Consider the following 26,835-nt stretch of genomic DNA (forward strand, 5'->3'; position numbering starts at 1 on the left):
TCTCTGACCTCGAGTTATTGTGTAATGGGAATAGTTGTTCCCCATCAGCCTGAGGTTTCCAGGCCCCCTAGGCCACCTCATCCCCCTCCTGGGGTTTATGAGGGTTGATGATGCTGTGCAAACAGACAGGGCAATATGAGGCTTTCTACAGAGTCATGGGTTATGTTTGGAGACAAGTATCAGAACCTGGCTGCAGAGAGCCAGGGAGCAGCCAGGACCAGGTTGGATCCCACAGCTGAGGAGCCAAGGTCCCTGTGCTCTGCTTGCTCCTACATTGCCTCCGTCCACTCCCTCTCTTCCTAGTGCCTACATCTAGGAAAGAGAAAAGACGATAAGGTATCACCCTACTGCACCCTGAAAATCAGAGCCCAGGTAAAGTCCCAAGGAGTTCTCAGGACAGAGTCATTTCTGGGTGGCTGGTCAGGGGCTAGTGCATAAACATATCAGAGTTTCAGACAGTCTATCAGAGTGCCAGGGGCAAGATCTATTTTTGATCACTGACATACAGGGTGTGTCCTACTTTTAAGGAGCTCTAACTGGAGAAGGAAATGGCAACCTACTCCAGAATTCTTGCCTGGAGAATTCCATAGACAGAGGAGCCTGGTGGGCTGCAGTCCATGGGGTCACAAAGAATCAGACATGACTGAGTGACTAACTTTCATTTTTTCAATAAGTGGAAAACTATATTTACATAAGAAGTACATGAAATTGTGATGATTTACTTTGGCTAAATCATGTTGGCCCATTCAGTATAAAGTTCTCCTAATCTAGTTAATGGAATCTGATTACAGTTGGTGGGTGTTTTAACAGAGCAAATCTTTCATCAGCTGTTATTTGAGCATCTACAACTATGCAGTAGTAAACAAAGTCTAAGTCAAGGTCTCTGCTGTCAGTCTAAGTACGTGGAGCCTGCTCAGGGAGATGTGATCCATATACCCAAGTAGACAAATATTAAGCTATGAAAGAGCCCATTGAGTACAGAATAACATAGCCATTGTTGTTTAGTCGCCAAGTCGTGTCCCACTCTTTTGCGACCCCCATGGACTGTAGCCCGCCAGGTTCCTCTGTCCATGGGATTTCCCAGGCAAGAATACCAGAGTGGGTTGCCATTTCCTCCTCCATGGGATCTTCCAAATCCAGGAGTTGAACTCGAGTCTCCTGCATTGCACGTGGGCTCTTAACCATCTGAGCCACCAGGGAAGTAACATAGCCGTTAACTCATGGGAATTCCAAGATGGGAAAGCAGTTCACTTTGGAGGACAGAAGACAGAACAGTTCACATGAACTGGTTCAGTCAAACACGCACAGCCCACTGTATTCTCAGGAGATGTGGGCTGCTCCCACTGAAGGCTGGGCAAAGGTGAGGGGCAGGCAGAGGCTAGACAGAATCACAGGAGGGTGACATCAGCAGTCTGACTGAGTAGCTGCTTTATGAAGCTGGCAAACCACCAATGTTATGCTTGAAAGTGGCTACAGGAAGATGACTGAGAAAGAACAAAGCAGGGCTGGTACATGTCAGGAAGGTCCAGGTCTGAAGAGCTCCAGAGGTGAGAGGTTAGTGGGTGATGCAGGAGGAAGGTCAAGGAGAGAAACACTTGAGACTGTATATCTGTAGGGGAGAGAATGCTGGGATGGCATGACTTCACAGGGGCTCGACTTGTCTGTTTGTCTGATAGGCCCTCAGTCCTGCAGTCTTAGAGCCAACAGATAAAATACAACCACACTCTAAGTCATCTTAGAGTGTGATCCTTATAATAAAATCTGGAATATCTTTGGAAGGACATTGGGGAAACTAGTTGCATTAATTGCTTTCAGAGAGGAGCTCTGGGTAGAATAGGAAGAGAGAGGGGAAACTTTTTACTGTATACCCTTTGAACTTTGAACCAGGTATTAACTCTAAACATTTTTTTTTTAATTAAAAGATAAAATCCATGTGTGTTGGGGAAAAAAATGAAATAGGAACAAAAGTTTCTAGAGTACAATCTTCACAGGATCCTCCATCAAAAAAACAAATAAGCAGGGACTTCCCTGGTGGTTCAATGGCTAAGACTCTGCACTCCCGATGCAATGGGCCAGGGTCCAATCCCTGGTCATAGAACTGGATCCCACGTGCTACAAGATTTCACATGCTGCCAATGGAAAGATCCTGCAGGCAGCGAGGAAGATCAAAGATCCCAACTAAGACCTGGCATGGCCACAAAAAAAAAAAGCAAACTCCAGAAAATTTTAAACAAAAGCCTTATTGAGGTGTAAAATTCACATACAATAAGCTGAACGTATTTAAAACGTACAATTTGGTATGTTTCAGTGTGCATTTACATCTGCAGAACTATCAGCATGAAAGATATTCATTACCTTTAGAGATTTCCTCCCTCGTGCCTTTTGATGTCCCTGTTTTACATCCCGCCCCATCTTTCTCCCATCTCCAGGCAACCAGAGCACTGATCTACTTTCTATTAGTTTGCATTTTCTAGAATTTTATATAAATGGACTCATATAGTATATACTCTTTTTTTATTTTTTGGCTTATTTTCCTCAGGCAAGATTAATATTGAGATCAACCCTGTTGCTTGTATCGATAGCTTATTCATTAATAGTGATGGATTAGTATTACTTTTTTCTTTTTCGGCTGTACCACGTGGCTTGTGGGATCTTAGTTCCCTGACCAGGGATGGAACCTGGGCCCTAGGCAGTGAGAGCATGTACTCCTAACCTCTAGACTGTCTGGGAAGTCCTGAGTAGTATTCCCTTTTATAGACACGCACCTGGGTAAAAATCTAGGTGCAGGATCATATGTTAAGTATTTTGAACTGAACAAGAAATGGCCAATGTTTTCCAAAGGGGCTGTACCATTTGGCACTTTCAAAAGCAAAGCATGAGCGTGTATTTTGGTTGTTCTGTACTCTCCCAAGCTGGCAGAGTTTTTTTATTTTCATTTTTCTTTTTTCAGTTTTATTGAGATATAGATGACATACAGCATTATATAAGTTAAAGATATACACCATAATGATTTGATTTTTATCCACCATAAAGTGATTATCACAATAAGTTAAGTGACCATCTGTCATATCATATAGGTACAAAATTAAAGAAAGAGGAAAAGTGTTTTTCTTGTGATGAGAACTCAGGATTTACTCTTTTACTAACTCTCATAAATATCATACAGCAGTATTAATTATATTTATCATATATATTATATCCTGCTGGGACAGTCTTTTAAACTCTCAAGTTCCTATTATGTACGTAGTAATATCTCATTGTGTTTTCAATTTGAATTTCCCCAGTGACTAATGATACTGAGCATCTTATTTTTTTTTATTTGGTTTCACTGCTTGGCTTGCATAATCTTCGTTCCCCAACCAGGGACTGAACTCAAGCCCTAGCAATGAACCACTGGACTGCCACAGAATTCCCCTAGCATTATTTCATGTGTTTATTTACGATTTGTATATCTTCCTTGGTGAACTCTTTATGTATTTCACTCACTTAAAAAATTATATTGCTTATTTTTTTACTATGTTTATTTACTTTTCATTGATTGATGATTGGTTTACAATGTTGGTTTGATTTCTGTCATACATGAATTAGCCATAGGTGTACATATGTGCCCTCCCTTTTGCACCTCCCTCCCACCCCATCCCACCCCCTAGGTTATCACAGAGCCCCAGTTTGGGTTCCCTGAGTCACACGGCACATTCCCATTGGCTACCTATTTACATATGTTGGTGTACAGGCTTCCGTGCTGCTCTGTCCATTCACCGCACCCCCTCCCGCCTCCCCCTCCCCCTTGTCTATGTCTGTGTCTCCATGGCTGCCCTGCGAATAGGTTCATAGTACTATCTTTCTAGATTCCATATGTATGTGTTAATATATGACACAAAATGTTTCCAGTTTATTATTATTTAATGTTGAGAGTTCTTTATACATTCTTTATATAATTCATCCGTGATTTGCAGATACTCTGTCCCTGTTTGTGGCTTTTCATTTCTTAACAGTTTCAAGGAGATATTTCTAATGCTGCGCAGTTAGGTTATGAACTGTTCCTCATGGCTCATGTTCTCTTCTCTCTGGCACTCTGCCCTGGTAACTCCAGCCACCTTGTCCTCCCTGGACTTCCTGGACTGCCAGCCTGTCTCCTCAGCTCAGGGAGATGGCAGCGTTCTGCCTAGGTTTCCTCTCTCAGTACTGAGGCTTGGAGACAGGGTTGCAATCCAGGCAGTAAGCGGGGCTAACAGCAGTGCTTATCGCATTTGTTTCCTGCGCTCAGGAGTCTGGTCCTTTGTTAGCTGATGCCTGATGTCTTAAGTACCCTTGCATTTTTCTTGCCTTTTGTCTGTTTTGTTTGTTTCAGGCAGGTGTGTAAATCTGGTTCCTCAGGCTCTGTCTTGGCTGGGAAGCACAAGTTCCCTCACACTCCGCTTGAAAGTTTGATAGAATTCAACTTAAGATACATATTTATTTGGCTGCTCTGGGTCCTAGGTGTGGCACATTGGATCTTCGCTGTAGCATGTGGGATCTTTAGTTGTGGCATATGAACTCTTAGTTGCAGCATGTGGGATCTAGTTCTCTGACCAGGGATTGAACTGGGGCCCCCTGTATTGGGAGTGTGTTGTCTTAGCCACTGGACCCCCAGGGAAGTCCCTGAACAGTTATCACTTAATTTGGAAAGCCTGAGTTGTAGGCAGTCACCTAGCTATCATGGGATATTGGCAGAGTTACATGACGGCTCCCAGGAGATGGCCAAGAGACGCATCTGCAGGTTGTAGTCTGACTGAGGCTTCCCTGGGAATTTACGAGAACCTCACCTAGGCAACGTCAGGAGTGAATCTGAAGACACGTGCAGCACTGTGCGGGACTGACAGGACAAGAGGAGGAGGCAAGTGTTAGACATTCGGCAGTTATGTGGTTGGGGAGTACGCTGCTCCGTTTTAATCTGCTTCTCACCTTGGTCTAGCAGTAGGTCAAAGCAGACCGTATCTGTGGAGGAAGAAGTGAGTCCTCAGCTGATCTAGATGGCGTGGCTTAATGGGGGAGAAAGGAATTTTATCAATACCTGGTCCAGATAGGTCACTTCCAGATTATAAGCTAGGTCACGGGTGTGATCCCTGAGTTAGGAAGATCCCCTGGAGGAGGAAAGGGCAACCCACTCCAATATTTTTGCCTGGAGAATCCCATGGACAGAGGAGCCTGGGGGCTTCAGTCCATGGGGGTCATAAAGAGTCAGACAAGACTGTACAACTGAGCAAGAAAGCAGGTTCACCTGGGTATTCAGTCCTCAGGCACAAAGGAAGGAGCCAGGGGAGGCAGACCCCGATGAAGCTATCCTGGAGTCTGTCTCTTGGGTTACGCTGCTCCAGTTCTGCCTGGTGGGATCTCCCTGAACCGTTCACCGGAGGACTCTGTTTGCCCGCCTTCTGCAATAGGTCTCCTCTGTCCTCTGATTATGACTCCTCCTTCCTTGGTTTGCTCCCTTGCAGGATCCATTCTCCAACAGTTCCTTGAGAAAGCATTCATGGGAGGTAAACTCTTTGAGATTTTGCATGAAAGTTGTCTTCATTTTACCTTCTAGATACTTTGGCTAGGTGTAGAATTTGAAGTTGAAAATCATTTTTCCCTTAGTGTTTTGAAGATGTTGCTTCACTAACATGCTTTTTTTTTTTCTGGCCATGCCTGGCACACAGGATCGTAGTTCCCAGACCAGGCATTGAACCTGCATCCCCCGCTTTGAAAGCTCAGAGTCTTAATCACTGGACTGCCAGGGAAGTCCCTTCACTAACTTCTTGATTCCAGTTATGTTATTGAGAAGCCTGAAACTACTGATTCCTGGTCCTTTGTATGTGACCTTCCCCCCCTTGAAGCTTGTAGAATCTTCCTTTGACTTCTATGTTCTGGAATTTCACAATGATGAAACTCAGTGTCTACTTCATCTATTGGTCTTGCTTCTTGATCACACTTTTCTACCTGGAAATTGTGTTCTTCAACTCTGGAACATCTTGAATTATTTAGTTGATGACTCTTTCCAGTTCATTACCTTTGTTTTCTTTTTCTGGAGTTTCTATTATTCAAATGATGAACCTACATGCTGCTGCTGCTGCCAAGTCGCGTCAGTCGTGTCCGACTCTGTGCGACGCCATAGACGGCAGCCCACCAGGCTCCCCCGTCCCTGGGATTCCCCAGGCAAGAACACTGGAGTGGGTTGCCGACATGAGTTATCCTCTAATTTTGTCTCCTAGTATCCATTTCTGTCCTTCATACTTTGTTTTCTCTGAGTTTTCTCCAATTTTATTATTCTATTGAGTTTTCCATTTCTGTCACTATGTTTCTTTTTGTTTCTTTGAATTATTTCTTTATATGGCATCCTTTCCTTGTTTCATGGATCCAATATCATCTCTTTTCCTTTTGAAATACTAATGATGATTAAGAAATTTTATTTTTTAATATTCTTTCCCTTCATGGCCTGTTTTTCCTTCAAGTTACTTTTTTTTTTTTTTTCATTCCTCTTGGTTTTGGTCCTTATCTTTCATGTGAGAAACTTTTGTTAGTTGTTTGGCATTAACTATTTACTATTAACTATTACTCCTTATCAAGGGTAGAGTCTGAAAGGGTGACTGGAAGCTCCGACTGTAAGATTGGGTCTTACTGTACCTCAGCCAAGGTTTTCCTCAGGAAAGAGCCCAAGACTTACACACAGGGGAGTGACAAAGTGACCCAAAGAGGCAGGAGTGGGGACGGTGGGAGGGAAAATGGCAGAGCACAGTATCAGTGTCAGACATGTGCCGCAGCGACCCGTGCTCTGTTTCACGGCATCTTCTGAGTCCCATAGAATATGTCTCAGCTGTCCAGTCAGGGGACCAAAGTCTTCGAAGGTATCCCCACAGGTATTATCTTCCCTAGGTTTCTGGCTTCACATTCCTCCATGCTGATGCAGAGTGATTCTAATTGACCCAGAGTCATCAAAGCAGCTTTGAGACAAAGCAAATTCAGGGACGAGATAGGTCTAGATAGAGATATTGTAGGGAACTGGCTCAGGTGATTATGCCGAGAAATCTCATGATGCGTCATTTGCAAACTGGAGGCCAGAACAACCGTTGTGTAATTCTAGTCCAGGAACCGGGGGAGCCAATGGTGTAAGTTCCAGTCTGAGTGTAGGAAAAGACAAGTGAGCCAGCTCAAAAAAAAAAAAAAAAATTAGGCAGAGAGAGTAAATTCTCTTCTCTGTTTTTTTGTTCAAACTCTCAACAGATTGGATGAGGCCCAGAATCCACTCTGCTTCCCTGGTGGCATAGCAGTAAAGAATTCACCTTTTATGCAGGAGACACTTGAGATGCGGGTTTCATTCCTGGGTGAGGAAGATCCCCTGAAGGAGGAAATGGCAACCGCTACAGTATTCTTGCCTGGGAAATCCCAAGGACAGAGGAAACTGGAGGACTACCGTCTACAGGGTCGCCAAGAGTCAGACACGATTGAGCATCCACGCAGTATCTGCTCAGTCTACCAATTCAAATGGTAATCTCATCCAGGAGCATCTTGTGGCTAGTCAAACTGACACAGGAAACTAACCATTATATTTGCTTGGGAAGCTATATGGAGCTTGATGGAACAGTGGCTATGACTTTGGGTAAAATAACAGCTGAGGTCAAGAGGACTAGGAAGCAGTGCTCAAAAGGTGTCTGATACATTGATCCTGAGCTTTACTGAAGGGTGACCTGGTTGGACCATTGTTAGGAGTTAGGAATGCCCCCTGTGGGCCTTCCTCATAGACCTATTAGATTCCTCAAAAAGAGTCTTCCAATCTCGCACCCAAAGGTAAATGTCATGTTGCCAGCATTCTGAGAGCCAAATTGGGATTGTGGGTGTGCCCAGTCATGTCTGACTCTTGGCAACATGATGGACTGTAGCCAACCAGGCTCCTCCGTCCATGAGATTTCCTGGGAAAGAATACTGGAGTGTGTTGCCATTTCCGTCTTCAGGGCATCGTTCCGATGCAGGGATCAAACCCCTCCGGCCTGGCAAGTGGATTCTTTACCACTGAGCCCTTGGGGCAAGATGACTGGAGTCATCTCACTTGCTGAGCATCTGGCCTCCGTATCTCCTGATTTTCAGGGTGGTAACTAGGCCCTCTGTGTGCCTAGCATCCTTCAGACCAGAGACTCTCTCGTCAGAATAATCTCCAATCCCCTGCTGGGATAGGATCTAACTGCTTCTCAAACTGCTGTCACTCAGCTCTCTTTATTTTACCCTTCCCCTTCCCACTTAGTCCCAGTGATCCCCAGTTCTGGTTTCCGAGACTGCTGAGTGTAAGTTGGGCTGGATCTTAGCTTTCTCAGGCCTGCTGAATTTTAAGAAAACCCTCATCCATCTATTTTCCAGCTTTGGAAATTGCGTTGCTCTCTGGTGTTCTTTTCTTGATGAGTTTATGAAAAGAAGGAAAGAAGGAAAATAAAAGCTGTTTAATGCAGTTTGGGGATGGAGCAAAATTAGCTGCATGCATGCTGTCTGCCATGTTAGCTTGGAACTGGCTATACATGTCTCCTTCCTTTGTGTCCTTCTGCTTTAATTTACATGTCACCTCCTCAGAGAGGTCTTCCCTGACCACTCAACCTGTGGTTAGGCCTTCCATCAATATACCTAACTGATGACTATTTGGTATTTTCTTATGTACAGACTGCTGCCCCATTAGAATATACGCTCCATGAGAACAGGAACCCCAGCCTATGCAGCATCCTCAGCTTCTAAAATAGTACCTGGTGGGACTTCCCTGGTGGTCCAGTGGTTAAGAATCTGCCTTGTAATGCAGGGGGACACAGGTTGGATTCCTGATTGGGGAACTAGGATCCCACATGATGCAGAGCAACCGGGCCTGCAGAACCACAACGCAGCTATGGAGCCTGAGCCCTCAGAAGCCCCAGTGCCACAATTAGAGAATGCATGCACCGCAGTGAACATTCTGTGTGCTGCAGCTAAGACCTGGCACAGCCAAATAAATGAACATTTTTTTAAAGAGGAATAAAGTTTAAAAAAAAAATAGTACCTGGTACATGGAAGAAACAAGAACTGTGTTTGGAAACCTTTTGAGTATCCGAGTTTCAAGCCTGCGTGTGATGTACCCTGGGAAAAAGAAAGACCGCCGTGTGTGAAGAAGGAGCAGGGTGTATCCAGAAATAAGAGAGGCTGCATGTAAGTCACGTGAGTGTGAGCAGCAAGAGAAACTGCAAAGAGCAGGGGCAGAACTGTGGAATCTGGAAAAGCCTGTACTTGAAAACTCTGCCTCTGACATCAAGGTCATCCTAGGTTTTGATTGAGCCTCCGTGATGAGTTGGGCTGACCCTAGAAGGGAGACACCCCAGGCAGAGGTGGATGTGACAGGACCCAAGGCGGGAAGCATGACTGGCTGGCACTTCTTTAATGGCCACCAGAGGAGAGGAGGGCAGAAATGGGAAACAGGCTCGCAGAGCTGCAGGCACGCAAGGGAGCAGCTCTGTCCTGCAATGTGAGGCCACAGCACATGGGGACCAGGAGCTGCTGCCCATCTTATGTGCCAGGGACCCTTATCATCAGCCAGGGACACTCCAGGGGCCATTCACATCTCTGGAGGTCCTGAGTGTTGTGTGACCTTTATTTCATTTAAAAAAAAAAAACAACAAAAAAGGTACAGGTGTTTTGTGCAGCCAATGCAGATGACATATACACACATTTTTTTAAAAAGATTTTTTGGATGTGGGCCATTTTCAAAGTCTTTATTGAATCTGTTAACAGTATTGGTTCTGCTTTGTGTTTTAGTGCTTTGCCTGTGAGGCAAGGGGAATCACAGCTCCCAGACTAGGGAATGAACCCACACCCCTGCATTGGGAGGCAGAGTCTTAACCACTGGATGCCAGGGAAGTCCCCACAAAAACACTTTTTTAAGTTACCTTTCTAACAGTGGCAGCTTTTAGCCCAGGAGATCGAGTTTTTTCCCTTTTCTTTCTTCATTAAAAGGGTAATACCTTCACATGGTTCAAAATTCAAACATCACAAAAGGATATAGAGTACAAAATGCCCTTCCCACTTGATTCTCCACCTTCCTCTCAGGTCTCCTCAGAGGTGACCAGTGTAAACAGATCCTTGCATCCTTCCAGAAATATTCTCTACCCATCCAAGTTTTTTTTTTTTTTGGACAAGATTAAATAGGAACAGATCTACTTAGAGCGCATGGAGAGGCCTTTCCTCTGAGTAAGTCAGGGCTAAGGGCTGGGTTCTTCATTTTCACTGGTAAACAGAGACAGTAGTAATAGGAGCCTGCAGGGGCTGGGGGAGGGAGTGACCTCCTCTGGGTTCACTGGCAGATCACTTAGCACGAAAGGAACTGTGGTGGAAGTGGACTGTGGTCGGCCACGTGTCAGGTGCTTTTTTTTAGGACAGAGCTAGTCTAGCTTCCCCGGTGGGTTTTCTTGGTGTCTTAGTGGGAAAGATTGAGGGCAGGAGGAGAAGGGGACGACAGAGGGTGAGATGGTTGGATGGCATCACCGACTTGATGGACATGAGTTTGAGTGGACTCCGGGAGTTGGTGATGGACAGGGAGGCCTGGCGTGCTGTGGTTCATGGGGTCACAAAGAGTCGGACACGACTGAGTGACTGAACTGAACTGAATTAGTGGCAGAGAATCAGGCTACCAATGCTGGAGACACAGGTTCGATTCCTGGGTCGGGAAGATCCCCTGGAGAAGGAAATGGCAATCCACTCCAGTATTTTTGCCTGGAAGAATCCCATGGACAGAGGAGCCTGGCAGGCTACAGTCCATGGGGTTGCAAGGATCGGACACGACTTAGCAACTAAACCATCACCACCAGTCTAGCTTTAAAGAGGATGGCTAAAGGCACAGTGTTGATATAGCAAAAGAAATCATGACTGTCATGTGTGAGGTGATAGGGAAAACGTTTCCACTGGGTAGATAAGGGCCTTCTCTGAAGAAGACGTTGTATGGAATGTAAACTTGGAAGAAGAAAGCTGTAAGCCAGCCAAGATGTATCTTCTTAAAAGGGAGTCACTCCACAATTGAACCGTGAGGATCCACAATTGAACAAGGAGTAAAACAGGAGAGCTAGAGGGACTTCCCTGTGGTCCAGTAGTTAAGAATCTGCCTGCCAACATAGGGTTCCAATCCTGCTTCTGGAAGATTCCACATGCCGTGGAGCAACTAAGGTGTGTGTGCATGCTAAGTCGCTTCAGTCGTGTCTGACTCTTTGCAAACCTATGGACTGTGGCCTACCAGGCTCCTCCATCCATGGGATTCTCCAGGCAAGAATATAGGAGTGGGTTACCATGTCCTCCTCCAGGGGATCTTTCGGACCCAGGGATTGAACCGGAGTCTCTTATGTCTCCTACACTGGCAAGCAACTAAAGCCCAGGTGCCACGACTACTTAAGCCCATGTGCCTAAAGTGTTGTTCACTGCAACAGGAGAAGTCACCACAATGAGAAGCTCTGAGCACTGCAACCAGAGAGTAGTTCCTGGTTGCTGCAACTACAGAAAGCCCACACACAGCAATGAAGACCCAGCACAGCCAAAAAACAAACGAACAAAACCAGAACTAGAGAGCTAGAGTTCCCAGGTGGCATGCCAGGCGATTAATAGCAATAGGGTGGAGGATGGGGACCAGGTCTGGGGATTAAGTTAAAATGGATCTGACATCTCCCAATTGGAGGGATGCCCGATTCTGAAGGTGGAACATTTCAGTGAAGTAGGGGAGCAAGCACCCCAAATCAGACAGCTCCCACAATAGGAGATCCAACTGAACCCATCTGGCAAGGGGGCAGTCTTGGCCAAAAACTGGGAGAGGCAGAAGGGATGGGTCTGGAGTTAGACTACTGGGCTCAATGCTGATTCTAATATTTCTTAGCAGTGTGGACCTGAGCAAGTTAAACTCCTTGCGTCTCAAGATTCCTAACAGAGATAATACACAGTGATAATAATAGCCTCTCATAGGGGTGCTGTGTGATCACCTAAATCAACCTCCAATGAGGGCTTAGAACAATGCCTGGTGCATAGCTTATTCAATGTTTTTCAGTCATACCCATTTTTAATAAGGACCTGTTCAGGCCAGTTTTGCTGGCAGAGAAGTACTCCGTGATGAACCAGGACAAGCAGAATCATAGATGGATTTCAGGTAGGGCTAGGAGGGAAAAGGTTGGGAGATGAACAAAGAACACACAAGGACAAATCAGGAAGGATGAAGACAAAAAGTTCAGGGTGGGGCTATTTTAGAGAACATAGCCTGCAGCAGGTCTACAATGTTCAAAGTTAGATTGTGTAAAGGAATATCGCTTGGAAATAAAATGGAGAAAAGCTTAATTTCAGTTAAAGAAGCATTCTTTTTGTGTTCACTTAGAGCTCCAATTACACTGTTAAGGAGAATGGCCAGTTTGCACAGAAGGAACCCTAAGATCTATATAAAGTTAGATTTGAGTTCTAGCTCTAGTTCTGTCCTAAGTAGCTTATGCTGTACTTAATGAACTAACAACTGTATTGTTTTGAAAAGAAGGGGCCAGACCTAGTTCTTAGGCCTCGTGAATATTTCACATTCTCCGATTCTAATTCAAGAAAACAGGGTCTTAAGAGAATTTCAGAGTTGCCCACCTTTCCCCAAGACTCCTTCCCTCAAATAAATCCGTTAAGACTAAGAGCGTCTAGTGTTCCTTTCCTTTTTCCCAGGTTCCTTGCCAAAAGGAGCAAGATTTCTAAAATGCTGGCATTGGGAGAGAGCCACTACTTTTTCTTTTCCCATCCATTTCAGGAAAGTTTAGGTTTTCAGTTACTGCTCGGTCTGCCAAGAGTTGCTTCCGGATTTATGTAGGAAGAAGTAAAGGGAGAGGGGGCGGGGAAAGATTTGCTTAAAGGAAGTGAAGCTTGTTTTGCCTGTGTTCTGGGAGAAGGTGGTTGGCAGGTAGACCGTGACTGTTCAGCTTCAAACTATCGCTTTAACAAACACTCCCTGAAGGGTGGAATCTGGCCCAACCAGGATTAAGAGATACTGATTCACAAGGCCGAGGGACAATGTGCATACTAATACACTTTCATAAACGGTCAACAAAAAGCTTACAAACTCTCAAATAAGTGACATCTCAGTTAGGATGCTTGGCTAGGGGGATATGCTGGTTGGAATATCACTTGGCTCTAATTCTTTGACCTTTAGGGAACGCTTGGGTTGTTTAGAAGAAAAATCTTGAGTTCTACAGTTGAGGAGAAATGGCTGTTGCCCAAGGGCTATGAACCTGCATCTTGTTTGCCCGTCATCCTGTCAGTCATTTTCCTTTTTTTTAAAAAAAAAAAAGACAAAAATCTTAAGTCAAAAACACCGAATTCCAAGTTTTTTCCAAGGGCGAAGGCCCCATTCTTAGGCCACTGTACTAATAATACTGGCCTAGCCTATTCCGCGCCTGGGACCCCGAGTCTTCTCCGAGGGGTCCGCACTGCGGGGCGCAAACCAACAAACCAGCTCCAAACCAAATATTCCATCGTCAGCCAATCGCTGGCTGGGACCCCTCAAGAAAACCCGAGACACCTACAGAAGGTGAGTGGCATTAAGGCCAGCCTATCCAAGGGGAGGCAGCTGAAGGGGTGGAGTCAGAATTAGCCAATAGCTTCCAAGTAGTTGTTGTTAGGCGGGAGGAAGACGCCTGAGAGCGTGCGTGAGGCCTCTCCCCGGGAAGGGGGTGGCAGGAAGCTCGAGGAGCCAATGGCCGCGACGGGCGGGCGGTGGCGCGCATGCGTACTGCTTACCTGGGGCTGCGGGCGGGAGGCGGGGAGGGTGGGGGAGGGGAGCGGGCAGGAACGCGGCGGAGAGGCTGCCGCCGCAGCAGCCGCCGCCGCAGCGAAGAGGCCATGTTGTGTGGTGTGTGGGGCGGGGGGGGGGGGGGGGAGGAGGAGGGAGTAGAGCCGAGAGAGGAGACGGGAGAGAGACACCACACACACACGGCACAAGATGGCCGGAGAGGCAGCAGCACCCCGAGCTGTCAGGCGTTCTGCCGCGGCCGCGGAGCCCGCCGGCCGGCGAGGACCTACTCCCGGGCGGCCCGCAGACCCGCGGGAGCAAAGCGGCGGTGGCTGGGGGGCGAGGCGGGCCGCGCGCCGGGCTGGGAGCCCGCGGCAGAGGCGCCCGGGGCGGCCGGGCCCACGACGCGGAGAGCGTCGCTGCGGCAGCGGCCGCGGAGGCTCCCCGGGGCCCCGGCGGCCCGACCCGTAAGGGCGGGAGGCTCGGGCGGGCGCCCTGGCGCGGGAGTCGGGTGCAGGCGACCAGGAGGGGTCGGCCGCGGCGTTCGGACCCGGTGAGTGGCTCCCCGGCTCCTTTTATTGTCCTTTGTCCTTGGGAGGAAAAGCAAAATGTCCTTGAGCGCGCGAGCAGGAGGGGGCGGCGGGCAGGGCCTCGCGGGCCGGCTCTCCCCCGGCGGCGCCGCTCGCTGGCTCTCCGGGCGGGAAGCGCCGCGGGGCCGGGGGCTGGGGGCGCGGGGCCCCGCTGCAGACCCCGCGGCGGGCGGGGGGCCTTCTCGCTGCTCGGACCGGCCCCGCGGGGAAAGGGGCGGCGGCGGCGACCGTGCGAGGAGAGCCCCCGTCTGTCCTGGTGAGTTATTTTGATATTTAGGGTAAGGAAAAAAGAATCCCCTTTTCATGTCCTTCCAACTGGGGAGTTTTTTTAACCCCTTTCCCGTGAGGTGGGAACACATCTTCGTGGTCGAATTTAAAAGAACAATGGAACCCTGACTACGTTTCAACAAAAAATAAAAACTTGTGTTTTTTTTTTTTTTCCTTTTGGGTGTTGGCTTTTAACTCTTTCCAAGCCGATTTTGAAAACGGCTGCAGTGTTACAGATGAAAAGGTAGTTGCTGCTTGTTCAACCCTTTATTGACGTTAAGGTTGTCTTTTTAAAAATGCAAGTTGGAGGAGTGCTTCTGGTATTTCAAAAATTAAGAAGCCAAGTTTACTATGTCGTCAGGGCTGTTTAATGGAAATAGATTATAATTACGGTGCTAGACGATGACGTTTGATTAAGGTAGTTTATTTTACTGAGTAATTACGCCAAGATTGTTTGACATTCTGTTGTTTGAACAATGATTAAATCTACTGTTGGGGTACTTTTAAAAAGGTCATAAGGAGCCGTTATACCACACCTGAATGTTAGGAGATACTTGGGTCAGTTCCTAGACTTCTAAAAGTTTAAGTTCGTCGTTTGATTATTTTAAAAAATGATGTATATCCTCACAAGCTGTGGTCGACAAAACTTTTGCAAAGGAATATTCAGACACCAAATCCCTTTGTGAAGTTACTTTCTCGTAGTGTAAATATTAAAGTAGGATTGCTCGGTAATGGGCGATGAAGAGGAGCCATATTTGTTGCATGCATAAAAATCCAGTTATGCTCAAAATGGAACAGTATTTTAATAGTGTATTATGGTTTTTTAAAAATTTGTAGAGTCTCCTGTACAATCTAGAAATTTGAAACATTGTCTGAGAGGGAATTTAAGTTTAGTGATTTGCAGAACAAACCACAAATGCACAAACCTTTGTGTATTTTAGAATATATTTGTCTTCGTCCTGCGGTAGGTCGTGTGTTGTTGTGGAGGTGAAGATCTACGTAAAAATAGTGTTGGGCAGATTTACGTAGTACTTGTAAAATCACAGGTACTGTTGTATTTTTTAATGTTTTTGAGGGTATCTTTGTTAGTGAAATTGTTTTATTTTCCGAATAGCATTCATATACTGCTACACATTACATCAGTTGCGCATATCTTGATTTTACAGACTGTTGTTTTAACCGTTTCGGTTTTTTAAATCAACGTTTTTTGAAATTTTTGAGCACTGCAAGTCGTTTTATATTAATATTCTGAATCTAGTTTTTCAGAATTTCCTAATTAGCAAAATGCAAAATAATTGCTAGTTGTTTAACCTCATAAGATCTTTTTACATGAGAAATGGGGGAAGGGAGACTGAAAATGTTAGAGAGACCTCAGTTTGAAATTGAATAAAGATCATAGATAGTACATGTTTTAGATTTGCTTTAAAGACAAAGCTAATATCCCACTTGGTGAGATCAATTAACTTGTGGTTTAAAAATTTAAAGTAACCAGTAGCCATTTTAACTTCACTTATTTCTCCTGGAGTTAATTTTTAATTGCTCATTTCTTGTAAAAGGTAGTTCTAGATGGTAAAGAAAATTTAAGATGATTTCAATCTTTACAAATGGTAAACTTCTTTGTTTTTGTGTATTGCTTGGCATCAAAGAAAAATAAAAATGAAAACAAGGTCATAATCTTAAACCTCACCAAAGATGAGAATTTTTTCTTTTTTAATCTCAATGCCTTATCTCTAATATTTATGTATGTAACCAAAAGATGAGGAAAACAAAGAGTGATAGATACTATGATAAATAACTGCAACCTTAAATGTACAGGTAGCATGTTGATAAGCCATCATATTGAATTTATCCAGTGATCATGTCTCTGGAATATTTTCTCATTGTTTCATCACACTGAAACTTTGGCCAAGAATTGTTCAAAAATCAAAACACTGATACTATCTTTTCTTTTTTTTTAAGGTAACTTACAAGATTAAAATTAAATTTGGTTGACGATTCTGAACAAATACGCTGTTTTATTTGAGGTAAGAATGGGTAATTTTTACTACTTTGACATAAAAGTAAGCTTATTAGGTTTTTATTTTCTTTGTTAATTTATATTTTTGATACTGATTATGAGTAAGTATCTGAAATAATTTTACAAAATCTTTAAACCTTTTCATTGAGAAGTATGTGCATAGCTATTGTAACTTAATGTGCCTTTTGAATAGTTTAAAATATTGAAGGTCCTTTAAGCCTTTGTTTAATTTTGGGACCAAGAAAAAGACTGATTATACTTTCAGGAAAACCATAAACCAAAGATATGTTTTTTCTTTTTTGCTGCCTAATATACTGTGCAAACAGTTTTAATCTTTTAATATTAAATAAGTTCATTGGAAAATTTAATCTCGTTACTATTCATATTAACATTTTAGGGGAGAATGTTTTAAAAATTAGAGTTTTGTGAGCATAGATTTTAGTTTTTGTTCCTTTCATGAAATAAGAACTTTAAAAACATGTATTCCTACTTGGCTCTTGGTGGTTCCATAAATAAATTGTTTAGAATATTGTTTTCTCCCCCCCCCCAAAAGGTATGCCATTTTGAAGACTGAGACCATGGAATTTTAACCTTGAGGATAAATCTTTCTGATAGTCTGTATTTTGTATAGCAAGTAAGTAAATGTTTTTACCCAACATATGAAGTCTTAATAGCTACCAACATTTGAATAGGAAAATATCAGCAAAGGTTGTCAATGTGACATAAATTGTAGACTTCGTCTCGAAAAAGGGATGAGAAAAAGCCCGTCAAATGCATTTCCTTATATCAAAGCAGTTCTGTGCTAATGTTAAAACAGTTGATACATGTAATTTATATCAGCTGTGAGACGTTCAGTACTTTTCAATTAAATGGTGATTTAGATTTATGGTTAAATCAGAAGTTGAGTCATCATCTTTACAATCTGAAATGTACATTCTTCAGCCATTTTTTTGGTGATACAGATTATGTTTTAGAAATGGCGTAGAATTTTTTGTATCTGCAGATCTTACAATTAAAAGAACTGCATTTCAAAAATTAAGTAGACTCTTTCATAGTCTAGTTATTATTTAGTGGATTTAAAATAGTCATTTTACCTATTTTTGTGAGTCTTTCTTCCCAAACAGGTAGAAAAATAAGTTATTTTACAGGAAACTAAAATGATGTGACTAAGGAGACTTGTTACCTATAGCTTAGTAAGTCTTTAGAGCTTGAAAGGAAGGAATAATTTAACATGGATATGATATTTTGATATCCTAAAATTAGATACATGAATTAAAAAAATATATACAGAGTTTTCAGGAATAATTTCTTACTCCTTAACACTGAATGTGGAGATTAATGTCAAGTGATATTAGCAAGGGATTTACCAGAGGAAATACAGAATAAGATATCTTGGGAAATTTTAAGGATAGTCAAATAACCAATTAATTTATATAAGGGCGGGTTTGCATTTGTTCTTATAATTCTTGTGGATAATTTATTGTTGGTGTTAGCTTATTCTGTTGATTCAAATAGATGATAGAGATAATATTTTTATTTCTTTTAATTTAGCTTAATTTTTGCTTTTTGGTCTTTTGCAGTTTGGTCAAATTTGTGTTTATTACAATGTACAAAAGAAACCAAATGTTAGACCTTTAACAGTAATGTTTTAAAGATGTCATATATGTAGAGTCAAGACATCTTTCATCCCAAGGACCTTTAATACAGATATCAAAGTTAGGGGTTCCTTCTTGTAAATGATAGGATGTTATTTTGGCATTCAGATGTGCTTGGACACTGTTGTAAAAATTGAAAATTGAGGTTCTTAAGACACAAATGTATGTGAAGTTTAGGGTAAGTTTAAGTAGAAATTGGCAGTGACTAATAATAGACTACCAACGTTGTAATTTGAATCCATAAAATTAAAAAAGACTTTAAGATTAAAATGTTAAATGGAGGTTTTAATTTTTTTGTCTAGTATTAATCATTATAAAAATACTTAAATGATATAGAAATTCCTAAATTAACATAATGGAGTTCAGTTTTCCTTTTTATCACCAACAAAATAAAAGATTTTAATAAGTCTCATTTTAAAAAGATCTGCATGTCCTTTGACCTTCATAATAATATGGTCAGTGTTTTGAAATCTGCTGCTGAGCCAGGTTTGTAAAATTGGCCATAGTTCTGGTAGACAAAAATGAATACATGAGAGCAAATAAAATCAGATTCCATTCTTTTAAGTTACTGTATTTCATAAGAAAAAATTTTTATTACTATTTTCTGTTTGAGTCAAAGTTACAAATACTTAAATATTTGTTTTTATTTTAACATTTTGAATTCTTGAATCAAAATAACCTGATCAGGTTCGAGATTGAATTCCATTGTGTTTATCATTGTGGCAACCTGTTTAAAAAATTCCCTGGAGTTCCACAGATAATGAAGGAAGCCATGCCCATAGTTAACAAAAGGCTTTCATGAACTACTGCATTATAATTAGAGGCTAGATTATATGAAATAGGTAATTTTCAATATAAATTTTCTTTCAAGCTTAGTTTACTATTGTTCACAGTTTCTTAATTTTGGATTGTGGACAACCAATTAAATTGCCTTGTTTACTCTGATTTTCTTCTTTGTTGAGAGGGAAAAAAGATAACTTGGGGATATGTTCATCTTCTCCATTAATGAGAGGTGTGTGAAAGAATGGAAAGAATAACTAAGCAGAGAGGAGACCCAGCTTCTCATGTGAATTAGTTCTGTAATCTTGACATTTTATTCACTGTAGGCTTTAGTCTTCCTCATTTGTATAAAATATTTGGAGTTTTCCAATCTCACACCAGTTTGCTCTTAAATTGTGTGGTAAAAATAATAGTGTGTCTAATTCTCTTAAACTGGAGAGCAGTTTTTATAATTTTTGCATTGCAAATTGTAGATGTTATTTCGTGTTGCAGTTATTTGAATAACGAGACCTGGGCCGGTACTATACTTGACTTTCCTAATTTTGATGGTGGTTTTGTTCCTAAATTGTGTCTGACTCTTTTCAACCCAATGGACTACAGCCTGCTAGGCTCCTCTGTTGATGGGGTTTCCCAGGCAAGAATTCTGGAGCGGGTTGCCATTTCCTTCTCTAGGGGATCTTCCCGACCCAGGGACCTGCGTCTCCTGCGTTGGCAAGAGGATTCTTGACCATTGAGCCACCAGGGAAGCTGTTTCTTAATTTTAGGCGTTCTAAACTATTAATAAATAGTATAAATGCAGATATAATGGAGAAGTGTCTTTAAAAAATAGAGATTTAGAACGCTGCAATGAAAGCGTTTTGAATTTTTTCCTAATTATTTCATTAAATAATTTAAAGATTAATGTATTAAATGTAATATTTGCAGCTGACCATCATTACAAAGCTTACATGCTTGGCATAACCTATATAATTTCTCTGAATACAACTGTATTTCAGAGATAAATATTCTGTTACTCAGCTACCTTTCCCTTCCAGGTTAAGTGGCTCAGCACACTTAATTGTCAAATTGACTGTTATTTCTGAATATAATTAACCATGACAATTTAAATTCAAGGATATTCTGAACTTTACAAATAAAAACTGTGATTTGAATGTTTATATAACTTCCAAGAAGCATGTTTACTCCAACAATTTGATTTATACATTGTGTGAAACTAGATAATCCACTGTTTTAGAAAACAAGCCTTTGTTCTTTGAGTTTATTTGAAATTGAATATTTCCCAAACAAGCAATTATATCCTTACTATATATTACAGAGTAGTCAAAATCATTTTAATTTAGGTTATCAAGCTAAATATTTTGCTTAACTTTAATGGTTTATGAGTTGTGAGAGTTTTCTTATGACTTGATGACTTTACTACTAGTACCTTATTTTTGTGAAAAATTTCTTATATTTGACAATGTTCTCAAGTTTTATTCTTAATTAAGATGTTAGGTGGTTTTGAGGACTTCAAAAGATGACAATCAAATGTAAGAAAAGCAGAGATGGCCTAGTGTTAATGTAAGACTCCACTAAAGTCATCTTTGCATTTTATTATAAAATGATCAGCAATCATAATATACCTTTAATTTCATATTAAATGAGGATCCTTGTTACTGCAACATATTAAAGATAGATAGGAATATGAGCAAAATTATCAAAGTTGGTAGTCTGCTTAAGGTGAACTTAGCTTGTGTTAGTGGCTCAGTTGTGTCTGACTCTGCAGCCCCATGGACTGTAGACCGCCAGGCTACACTGTCTATGAAATTCTCCAGGAAAGAATACTGGTGTGGATTGCCATTCCCTTTTCCAGGGGATCTTCCCAACCCAGGGATCATTACCAGGTCTCCATATAAAGGAAGGCTTTGTCAGGTTTTGGAAAGGAGATTGAGTGGTAGATTACATTAGTGTCAGTACTTTTTGTGGTGGTGCAAAGTGTGATCCAGCTTCTCATCTGGATTTCATGGAGTGAGCACTCTGAACCACATACTTGTACTGGTAGAGAGCTTTTCTTAAATAAGCTGATGAGTTTTCCTCAGACATTTCTTTCATGGATAGTCCTTAAGTCATTCCTGCCCTACTCAGGGACAAAATCAATTTATTTTACTTGATTGATTTAGGATTTATCTTTGTTGAGTAACGGCCTTTTTTATATACTGCTACTGCTAAGTCACTTCAGTTGTGTCTGACTCTGTGCGACCCCAAAGACGGCAGCCCACCAGGCTCCCCCGTCCCTGGGATTCTCCAGGCAAGAACACTGGAGTGGGTTGCCATTTCCTTCTCCAGTGCATGAAAGGGAAAAGTGAGAGTGAAGTCGCTCATTGTGTCCAACCCTCAGCGACCCCATGGACTGCAGCCTTCCAGGCTCCTCCATCCATGGGATTTTCCAGGCAGGAGTCCTGGAGTGGGTGGGGTGCCATCGCCTTCTCTGGCCTTCTTTATGTAAGGGCAGGTTAAATTTGGAAGCTTATAGTGCTGTGTTTCTTGGTAGTTGCTTCATTTTATTAACTTGTTGGGAGGAAATTTTAGCACCTTGATCTTAGAAAAATTTTTGAAGCAGATGTTTGCAATATTTCTTGGATATGAATAGTCAAAATGATTAATGAGTTTTGGTAAAGTTATCAGGAACTTGCTTTATAATTTGAAAATTGGAAACCTTGGTCTTGGAAAACATTTAGGTAGCTTAGTTGTTGCTTAAATCTTAAACTTTATTTTACTTTCTAAAAATTCTTAAATAGGTACTTTTTCATAATTGAAGTTTTAAACAGCATTTTGGATAGTTCTTGCCATTATTTTGATTATTATAATGATTCTTTGGCACAGGAGTGACGGGAAAAAGTATATACCTGTATTCTCAAAAATTTACTCAAGATAGAGAAACATTGTCTTCCATGTTGGTGAAGTATTTCAGTCTAACCAGTGAAAAGTATGGGTATGGTATTTTTATCAAGCCACATACTTTAGAGAGGGTTAGTGTTGATGCTGGGAAAAATTGAGGGCAAGAAGAGAAGGGGGTGACTGGATGAGATGGTTGGATGGTATTACCAACTCAGTGGACATGAGTTTGAGCAAACTCAGAGTGATGGTGATGGACAGAGAAGCCTGGCATCTGCATGCAGTTCATGGGTTCAGGGTCCAGCAAGACTTAGTGATTGAACAAGTGTTGAGTAGGTCCATTTAAGTAGTAGTAAAGAAAAGTTGGAAATTATGCTTCAGGTTTCTATCCAAGAATATTGTTGATTAAGGTTCATGATGCTGTAGTAATACTGAAGACTGAGAAGCGTGGCCTTGCCAGGTTGGAAATGGAAGTTTTCCTTTAGAAATGTTGAAAGCAGGTTAGATGAAGGACCAGAAGGTAAAGTACTTCTGTTCTGTTGAGCGGTGAGGTTGGCTCTGTTAAACAGCTATTTTAACAACCATGACTGCCTGTTAGGGAGCCCAGATTTTTACCTAGGAAGTTCTTGGGGACTGAGACTTAACATGTGTTTATAGTAACATTCTACAGATGAAGTTCTGAGCATTCAGATTAAGGATTCTCTGGATTAGAACTTTTGATCTTTTGGAACTGTCTTTATAAATACATGTCTGGTAATTGATTCTGATAAGATGTTGAAATTTCCAAATCTCTTTTTGTGTTTCTGTACATAAAATTATATTCCTTTTACTTTCTGCAGGAATATGAATCCTGAAGCTGAATTACCTAAAGGGCCTGCCTCTACACCGAAGTGAAATAGATGTTGGTGGAAGCATTTAGTAAGTTTTTACTCAATTTACATGTTTAATCTGTTCTTTAAGTTTAAATATGACTTCGGAAATTTTAAGTCAATGAGTCTATAAAAACAGGGATTTAGTGAGGTTCAAAACAGTACAAAAATAAACCCATATGGTGAGATGTGTACCAAGTTTATTAAAATCTTATTACTTTACTCCAACCTTTTATTATTTTCTGCTTTCTTAACTTAGGTTCAGGCAAAGTTTAAGTGGCAAGAAATCATATTTGAATATGCTTTTAATACTATACCTAGGACTTCTGATGGTCCAGTGGTTAAGACTGGGCTTCCACTGCAGCGTGCAAGGGTTCGATGCCTGGTCAAGGAAATAAGAGGCCACATGCACAGTGCAGCCAAAATAAAAAACCTGCATTGTAGATCTAGGTGTTTGTAAACTGCCCTCTGTTTTTATGAGTAAAATTTTATTAGAACACAGCTGTGCTGTTTCATTTACACATTTTCTGTGTCTATTTAGAGCTACTGAGTAGAGAGTAGTTGTAGCTAATGGCCACCGAACCATTGAATACTTAGTATCTTGTCGTGTAAGGAAACCTAGCTGATTCTGGATCCTTGTTTTTTTGTCAGCTTTACATATATAGAACTCAGAAGCCCTCGAATTCTCTTGGTAATAGAGCAGACTTTCTACTGGATTTCATTGTTACTAATTCAAATAAATGAAGTAATCATGAGCTTTCCTTAAACTTGAAAGCCCAACAAAAAGTTCTTTTTACACTGGGGTATTGCCTTGATAGTGTAGAAGGTTTGGTTACTACTATGGAATTTCTAACTCACCATCTGAGAAATAGTGGGAAGAGTGGTGAGACTGTATAAATGAATTTGGATGAATTCTCAAATGGATATGTTTATTTTTGACAAAACTTTTTAGTATGATAATTATTTAGTAATTGTTTTATTAAAAGGTTTTTGAATCATATTTGTATATCTAGATTCTATATGATAATCTTTGTTTCTCATTATTGTTTGAACCTCTGTTACATAAATGGTGACTAGGACCTGTAAAATAGTGAATTTTTTTTTTTAATGGAGGGTGGTGAGGACAAAGATGAAAACTTACCTAATGTAGTATAATTTATTGACTTCATGCCTTCTGTTTTAATTGCCTGGTACATAGTGGGTGCTCAGTAAATACTTGTTAATTTAATGTATGTAGTTGCTGTTAAACATTTGTCAACTAGTGTTTAGACTCTAAACTAAAAATGAAGGAAGATTCATTATTAAGTTTATAATGCTTTAAATAGTAACTTAGATATGCTTTGAATACTAAACTTTGACTCAGTAAAAGCTTAAAACTTACAAGAAACCACAACTTTCAGTCTTTCATAAACATGTAGTCAACTTTTAAAGTAATAGGGATAATGGGGAAGATCTGATAATAAAACTTTTAAGTAAGATGATTTTCTTAGCCCTCATAGTTGAACAGTATAGTTTAACACTGTGAACAACAGCTGGCTGCTTTTGTTTCTTGAATGCCCACCTTATTTAGGACCCAGACTTGTTAATATATTTTAATCCTATTGAGGAGTCAAGCTGTTTTTGGTAATAAGACAGAATATGTGAATTCACTATTAAATATTTTCAAATTTAAAGGCTGTGCAAAGAAGATTGAAATTATGACATAAGTACCAAGAAGATTAATTATGTGATGATAATGATCAATTTCTCTTTACTGTAATTTTGTACCCATTTGTCCCACTATTTTGCATTGTCTTTGAATTTTAACAAATTGTAGCATTTATTAGAACCACTTGTTTAAAAAATTGAGTCATTCATCATTTTCCTTGTGCTCTTCCGTGTCCCCCACGTTTTTTGTTGCTTTTAAAATGGGGGTTTGCTAAGAAGTAGAGGTAAGGAAATGGCTTATTTTAGGGGAACCTCTCTTAAAACACATCAGTAATGAATCGCTTGCATTTCAGCTAACAACTCATTTCACAGTATCCCAGTGTTTTTTAAACAAATTTACTGAATTAGAATTTAAAACTTTCTTGTTCAGTATTATGTTTTAAATTTCTTGGCTGTACAGTACTTGGGGATTTTAAGAGGCACCCCACTCCAGTACTCTTGCCTGGAAGATCCCATGGGTGGAGGAGCCTGGTGGGCTGCAGTCCATGGGGTCGCTAAGAGTTGGACACGACTTCTCTTTCACTTTTCACTTTCATGCATTGGAAAAGGAAATGGCAACCCACTCCAGTGTTCTTGCCTGGAGAATCCCAGGGATGGGGGGAGCCTGGTGGGCTGCCATCTATGGGGTTGCACAGAGTCAGACACAACTGAAGCGACTTAGCAGCAGTAGCAGCAGTACTACCTTCTTACCATAAAAGTTTGTCTAGAACTGACTTAGAACAAGCAATTAAAAACAAAAAAAGGTATAAGTGACCATGATTGTGGGGAAATTCTCTTAACTTTTCATAGTATTACCTTGAAGCTTGTATGTTTGATGATGGAATTCTGGATCAAACCATCATCTCTTCAGTATGTTTGCAGTAATCTACAAATTGCTGAAAAGATATGGAGTAGTAGAGCTTTAATACTAAACCCTATTCAGTTTTCTGTACTGATCTTATTTTAATGCAACATTAGCATTGTGTTAGTCACTCAGTCATGTTGGACTCTGTGATCCAGTGGACTGTAGCCCACCAGGCTCCTCTGTCCGTGAAATTCTCCAAGCCAGAATACCTAAGTGGGTTGCCATTTTCTTTTCCAAATGTGACATTAAATTCTCTTTAAAGCAGAAATTGTTTTTGTCTTTTAAATAGTTGACCCCAGGACCCTATAGATTTTACAGATACCATGACCGTTGGAATATAAATTGTTTGATTCATTAAGGTTAGACTGTAGGTCCTCAGGTACTTTGGTTACTCTGGTATATTGGAGTAATAACTAATATTTATTGGGGTCATTCTATATGCCAGGTAATGTAAAAGCTATAAATGTTAATCTTCACCACCACTGCTACATAAGGTAGGTACTACTGTTACTTCTGTTTTACAAATGAAGAACTGGATTTAGTTACCAATGAAATTTCCAGGCTCAACTCATGCATACCTTTTCACTTTTTAAACTTCACTTATTTGCAAATTTAATTTTTGTAAGAAATTGAAATTCCATGAAATTAAATGGCTCATTCTGAAATCCTTGACTATTGTAAGTGCTTTGAATGCTTGACTTAGCTCTTTTGCTTATTAACAGAATGCTCACTTTCTGGGTTTTGATTGGCTTCATAGGAATGCAGATTGATCATGGCTTTTCTAGTACCAATCTTTTTCTTCATCCCACTCACCTCCCCCCCTTTTTTACCATCTTATATATGATAGCACAACCAATATGCTGGTATTTTTTAATCTCTATTTTTGTCACACAAGATGATGTATTCTGTTATTTAATTTTGATACGATTTTAATATCATTTGGCTTCCTTGTGAATCTTCATGGTTTTAATTTTTTTAAATAAGGCTTTAATATTATACATAGTGTCAAGAATGGATTTTGCCTCTTGCCTTGTGGCAGGAGAGTATGAAGCACTGAGTTTATCACTTAGCCTACTAGATTGAATAAATTGCACCTATTGCTATTGTAATGATTGTAACTTGATATCAATGCATTAATGTCATTGTTCATCATAATAGTATTTACATTCCAAACTTCATTTAGAGCTTGATCCTTCATTGTAACAGAGTTTGAGAAATTGGTTTATAATTAACTAATCAAGAGGAATGAAGGTTTTTATCTTTTTACTTTAATATAGAGATATATGTCCCTTAATTTTAACGAATGAACAATTCAAGTGGAAGCTATTTTACTGATCTGAGGAATAAATGAGTTATTTTTAGTTCTTTTAGGCTGGAGAGATATCGGCAAAAACATTTGGGAGAAATATCTTTCGTTTGGTGTTTATTGATATTGTGACACTCATTTTCAGTATCTGTTTAATGAGTGGTGATATCTCTTGG

General features: G+C 40.9%; 1 protein-coding gene and 1 pseudogene across 9 annotated transcripts in view; one reads left to right on the forward strand and one right to left on the reverse strand.

Moving 5' to 3' along the window:
- The window catches only part of LOC120875372, a 38,517-nt pseudogene extending 24,655 nt beyond the window's left edge, over positions 1-13,862 (reverse strand).
- A 317-nt stretch (positions 13,863-14,179) lies between these two features.
- Positions 14,180-26,835, forward strand: part of CHD2 (chromodomain helicase DNA binding protein 2) — a 129,106-nt gene continuing 116,450 nt past the window's right edge. For 2 of the 9 annotated variants that reach the window (XR_005723873.1, XR_005723874.1), the window contains exons 1-4: positions 14,181-14,303; positions 16,567-16,631; positions 17,178-17,258; positions 22,773-22,851. The gene's annotated coding sequence lies outside the window, so the exon portion shown is untranslated. Of the gene's footprint in view, positions 14,304-14,548; positions 14,597-14,623; positions 14,852-15,575; positions 15,654-16,566; positions 16,632-17,177; positions 17,259-22,772; positions 22,852-25,798; positions 25,848-26,835 lie in introns of those variants that run through there. The other 7 variants (XM_040256983.1, XM_040256988.1, XM_040256987.1 and 4 more) reach the window with 6 other exon arrangements.

The sequence above is a fragment of the Oryx dammah genome, unplaced genomic scaffold (assembly GCF_014754425.2).
Source record: "Oryx dammah isolate SB20612 unplaced genomic scaffold, SCBI_Odam_1.1 HiC_scaffold_16, whole genome shotgun sequence".
Classification (NCBI taxonomy): domain Eukaryota; kingdom Metazoa; phylum Chordata; class Mammalia; order Artiodactyla; family Bovidae; genus Oryx; species Oryx dammah.